Below are 6456 nucleotides of genomic sequence, written 5' to 3'. Positions count from 1 at the left end.
CATCTATTCATTACGAAATGCAAGCTGCGTTTCAATGCAACGTGTGCAAATTTGCACCTGGGGTATTTTTGGACGCGTTCATTTGGTAATTTATAACACTGATTTTTTATTAAAAAAAAATAGTTTGAGTTGAAAAGAACTTTAGACATAATGATAAAGCTAATATTATTCACGTGAGATATCAATATCTGTATTTAATACAACTCTTTTTCAACAAAGCGATTTTACGTTGCAGTAATTTAAGAAAAATAAAAAAAATGTAAACCTGTCAAAAAACATATAAATTTCACGTATTCACGTTCGTTTGCATTCTTTATAGAAAATAAGAATCAAGAATGTGTTCAAGTTGATAAATTACTTTCAACGTATTAGCTGTAATAGGAGCGTGATAGCTTTTATAATTTATTGTATTTGAAATTTTAGTATTTCATTTTGGCAGCACATGAGTCTCAAAGAAATTTCAAATAGAGCAATAAACTGAAAAAGAAGAAAAGAATCTAGTAAAATGGGGTATTTTTCATACTCTGACCTTGAAATGACCATTATATGTACATTGAAGTTTTCAATGTTGTAGGCAAATTTTAAGTACAATTTAAGAGAAGTAATATCCATGTGAATATTCATTCTTATCTAAGTACAGAAAGCGAAAAATGTCAGCAAAAAAGCTTATTATATAGATAAAATATTGAATTTTATGGTGTATCTTTTAACAAGTTAATTCAACCTAAAAACTGTATTTACTGAGATAATATAGAGGAAAATTGCTTGTTTCAGTGTTTAATCGTCTTTGGAGGCCTGTCAGGAGTTCTTCAATGCACTGTATTGCACTGTGATCAAGTTAAGTATCTGAAAATTATGGTGACATATAACTGCCGTAAGATAACCTGATAGCGTTCGCGAATTGTTTCGTGTTAACTTTCGCGATAATTATCTAGCTATCTAGTTAATATTCGCGATACTTTTTGGTAAGATAAATATCAGGCTTAAAAGTTCCCAGAACTCTCACCTATTACCCTTTTTAGCTATACAACACTAACAGGTTAACTAGTTATGGTTTGCGAATTCCACTTAATAAGTAACATACTAACTGGTTAATTAGATAAGATTCCTTTTACCACTTACCTATTAATGCACTTTTGGCTTCTAGCAGTAACTGGTTATCTAGCTACGGTTTGCGAATTCCTAATAACTGGTGAACTAGATATGATTCGTGTTACCAGTTATCTATAAATAGATTTATACAGCTGGTTATCTACTTATGATTTGCGAATTTCACACGAATCTTATCTAGTTAACCAGTTAGTATGTTACTTACTAAGTGGAATTCACAAATCAAAACCAGTTACTGCTCCCTTTAAAGAATATCAGAAGGTCAAATATACGGGAATTCATACTGTATACAAAACAAAACATATTTTAACTTCCATGTGCCTTAGCTCCAATTCTGCACTGATGATTGAAAGAAGGAAAAGGCAACAAGGTATCTTGTATCTATTTACAGAATAAAATGACGGACTGAAGTATTTTTGTAAACGCTTGAAAATGTTGTATAAATTATTATCGAATCGGTATTGTTCTGCTTTGACGTTAAGGTATATTTGTATTTGAAATGTTTTACTATTTTAGTTTATTTGTAATTAATGTAAATGAATATCTATATGCATATTAAGACAAGCTGTATATGCAGACTACAAAATAAAATGTATTTCATGATATTTCTGTTCCATTCTGTGTTACATGTATGTTCTGAAATAATCAGTGAACGAAAACTAAAAATTCAGAATCTATTTCGCCGATTAAACACCAAAGGTCAAATGAAGACTTTTGCGTAATATCGCAATTGGTTGCTCAGAATGTACGTGATATAACGGACTTTTGTCAAACTATACATTTCTCTTCTTATACATCTACCGAACCCAAATCACTTATTTTATAACCCATTTTCCATTCAATCATGACTCGACTATAAAGAGGTATATTTGCACTTAATAAAACTTTAACGTTTTTTAACAAATTTATCTGGTGCTCGTGTTTTCACTCGTGACCAAATATTACATATAAACTCTTGAAATACTAATGTTTTGGCTAGTCAACGACATATACTCACCAGATAAGTCAAAGACACTCACTATTAGTTGATGCAAGATTATTATTTTTATTTAGTGCTTTATCATGTCTAACCCATGTGACTTTAAAAGCGCACAATATAGGTTGATGCGTTTTTAATAATAATTTTATTGCATTTAGTGTGACCTTGACCTTAGAGGTAGGGACACGGGTCTTGCACGCGACACGTCGTCTTGTTATGTGGAACACATGTGGCAAGATATTTTAAAATCTGTCCATACAAGAGAAAGTTACAGCCCGGACATGACAACCTATACACTATGTCTTTATATGTAGCACTCCATTGTGAATAAACACTAAGTGTGACCTTGACCTTAGAGGTAGGGACATGGGTCTTGCACGCGACACGTCGTCTTGGTATGTGAAACACATGTGGCAAGTTATTTTAAAATATGTCCATACAAGGGAAAGTTACAACCCGGACACGACAACCTATACACTATGTCTTTATATGCAGCACTCCATTGTGAATAAACACTAAGTGTGACCTTGACCTTAGAGGTAGGGACATGGGTCTTGCACGCGACACGTCGTCTTGGTATGTGAAACACATGTGGCAAGTTATTTTAAAATCTGTCCAAACAAGCGAAAGTTACAACCCGGACACGACAACCTATACACTATGTCTCTATATGCAGCACTCCATTGTGAATAAACACTAAGTGTGACCTTGACCTTAGAGGTAGGGACACGGGTCTTGCACGCGACACGTCGTCTTGGTATGTGGAACACATGTGGCAAGATATTTTAAAATCTGTCCATACAAGGGGAAGTTACAGCCGGACACGACAACCTTTACTCTATGTCCTATATACAGCACTCCATTGTGAATAAACACTAAGTGTGACCTTGACCTTAGAGGTAGCGACACTGGTCTTGCACGCGACACGTCGTCTTGGTATGTGGAACACATGTGGCAAGTTATTTTAAAATCTGTCCATACAAGGAAAAGTTACAGCCCGGACACGACAACCTATACTCTATGTCCTATATGCAGCACTCCACTGTGAATAAACACTAAGTGTGACCTTGACCTTAGAGGTAGGGACACGGGTATTGCACGCGTTACGTCGTCTTGGTATGTGGAACACATGTGGCAAGTTATTTTAAAATCTGTCCATACAAGGGAAAGTTACAGCCCGGACATGACAACCTATACTCTATGTCCTATATGCAGCACTCCATTGTGAATAAACACTAAGTGTGACCTTGACATTAGAGGTAGGGACACGGGTCTTGCGCGCGACACGTCGTCTTGGTATGAGGAACACATGTGGCAAGTTATTTTAAAATACGTCCATACAAGGGAAAGTTACAGCCCGGACACGACAACCTATACACTATGTCCTATATGCAGCACTCCATTGTGAATAAACACTTAGTGTGACCTTGAACTTAGAGGTAGGGACACGGGTCTTGCGCGCGACACTTCGTCTTGGTATGTGGAACACATGTGGCAAGTTATTTTAAAATCTGTCCATACAAGGGAAAGTTACAGGCCGGACATGACAACCTATACACTATGTCTTTATATGCAGCACTCCATTGTGAATAAACACTAAGTGTGACCTTGACCTTAGAGGTAGGGACACGGGTCTTGCACGCGACACGTCGGTTTGGTATGTGGAACACATGTGGCAAGATATTTTAAAATCTGTCCATACAAGGGAAAGTTACAGCCCGGACACGACAACCTATACTCTATGTCCTATATTCAGCACTCCATTGTGAATAAACACTAAGTGTGACCTTGACCTTAGAGTTAGGACACGGGTCTTGCACGCGACACGTCGTCTTGGTATGTGGAACACATGTGGCAAGTTATTTTAAAATCTGTCCATACAAGGGAAAGTTACAGCCCGGACACGAGTTATTGAGCCGGACACATGGACGGACGGACACGGACGGACGGTGCGAGTTTAATATGCCCACCTTCGGGGGCATAATGACATAAACTCTGAAGAAATAAGTATGGCAAATGGAAATTGCAAAGGACTAAAAAGCGGTCGGTATCTACTGCCGATATATGTGATGAAGCTAATACAACCCATGCCAAGCATACCCGTAAAAATAAGAAAGTTCTTCAAAACTTAAAAAAGGTGAATGTAACTATCTTCTGTGGGGAAAATGCAGGGCAATTGCACAGTGTTTCAACTTTTGAAATGGACAGCAAGGTAAAATAATATGCTCTTGATTGACAAGATACAGTTTCATTGGTAAAGCTAAGTACTGGTGAATTAGTATTTAAGACGTTGTCTATCACCTGAAATGCTTTAGAGTCTATTCCACAAGACTCGGGATGAAAACGACAATGATGTGAAATATATGTCTGACAAAGTCAAACAGGTTCATGGTATTGCACTCGATGAGTTAATATCATATAGAAGATACTCGTGGAGATTCTGAATTAGCTCCAGTCTTCATACTCTCAGAGCTTAAAAAGTAATACAATAAACGTCTTCAGCAGATGAGTGTTGACAGATATATTCATGCCTCTAGACTTAAGGACTGAATATTGTCAGTTCTACCTGAATCAGAGGCGTACACCCGAGGACGTGATGTATTAATGGCCTACCGCAAAGGCATTGGAGCTGTTCTAATCTAAAGCAGGCTGTCGTCCACTTAGACTAGGATAGAAATGCCGTAATACTCGCCAAAGCTGCTAACAATGTAAGGGAACAAGTTGACCAGAAGTCTGAATGTTTTGTTGGATCCTTTGAAAATGCTTGTCAGGATAAGTCAGTACCACAGTCTTTGAAGTCATTAGTGAGCATGATTCTAAGAGGGCCAACCATTCAATAGCAACTGATAATGTGATGGAAACACCACCTACATATACAAAAACTCAACTTGTCAAGTGCAACATAATACAATGTTGCTGAAGCAATTCCAATGATCTGTTTCATTCATAAAGTAGGGAATGTCCTCTTCCAATGTACGTTGGATTACATGCTGAAACTAGAAAGAGGGGCCTTCTGGATAAATGGGGCTTTCGATGTCCAATAACAGGGTACTTGAGCTATCCACTGCACTAGGGAACAATGCTATAAAAGTGCTTGAAAGCCAAAATGCTGTGTGTCCTCAAAAGATGAAGCTGGGATTATTCACATGTGGAGCTGTGGAAAACAAAGATCACAACCCTAGTTCTACACAATTGCAAGCTCATTGTTTCAACAGCGCCATACATTATCAGATGGAATTGATCAACGTGTTCCAACCATTGAGGGGTAATCGAACTCCAGTTCTGTCCAACAGTTACCCGTGAAATACCGATGTGTGAATCCAGTATGCTGTACAAATACAAAACCGGCCATACCTTGTCCGGAAGTACCATTGATGGTTTTGACAAAGATAATTCCAGAAGCCATAGAAGTTTCAGTAAGAATGAATTTTATACGTACATTCCTTTTACCCAGATATGATAACAGTCATGATATAGAAAAATAGAACACCTACTTATTTATAAAATGAACGCATACAACATACTTGTTTACTAGCATAAAAAACTATTAGAAATATTTCTTTTGTTTAAATCCTCCGCTCCAGTTTTTGAATATTTTGTAATTAATCTATTTTATGTGGTTGGACATGTTTGTATCTGCCTTTAAGTTATAACTGAGGAGATGTAAAATTTGCCGATGTCATGGTCAGCGTATCATGCCAACCTTGACCAGCATGCAGGGAATGCGACAGTTCCAGGCACTATTGCCACTTTTAAGGAAAAGCCAAGTCACCAGCCATAAACAAGCATGCGATAAATGTTGTTTCGGCCAGCATACAACATCTCAATCCCAGTCAAACATCTGTCATCGAATGTGACCAGCCCTTATTTGCAACAACAAAACTAGTGAAGTTGAGTTGGCCTGAAAGGGAGCAAGACAAATCGGCCCCTTACCAAATCGGCCCCTAAGACGTTTCGGCCCTGCCATTTCGTCCCCTTAATTAAAATGACTCGAGACGTTTCGGCCCCTTCGTGATTTTCAACAGAGACATTTCGGCCCCTTAATTTTATTTTATTTTTTATCTTGAGTATAAAGAAAAACATTGTAGGTCGTCTTATAAATGTAAATGAGATCTGTAAATAAGTTGTAAATAAAATCTTTAAATTTACAAATAGACAAAAAGCATGAAAAACATTCATATGACTGATATAAAAAATATAATTAAAATCTAAATAATTATTAACCCTGATTTTTAATATAAAATGTTAGAAAATCTAAGAAAGTTTATTTGTTATAACTGTTAATTATTAATTGACCATTAAAGACTTCAAAGAAAATTTGTCTTTGAACCATGCGTTCTTTTTTGCAAGGCAAACTGTTAGTGTTG

Source organism: Mya arenaria, chromosome 17, assembly GCF_026914265.1.
Source record: "Mya arenaria isolate MELC-2E11 chromosome 17, ASM2691426v1".
In the NCBI taxonomy this organism is placed as follows: domain Eukaryota; kingdom Metazoa; phylum Mollusca; class Bivalvia; order Myida; family Myidae; genus Mya; species Mya arenaria.
This window is presented reverse-complemented; position numbering follows the sequence as displayed.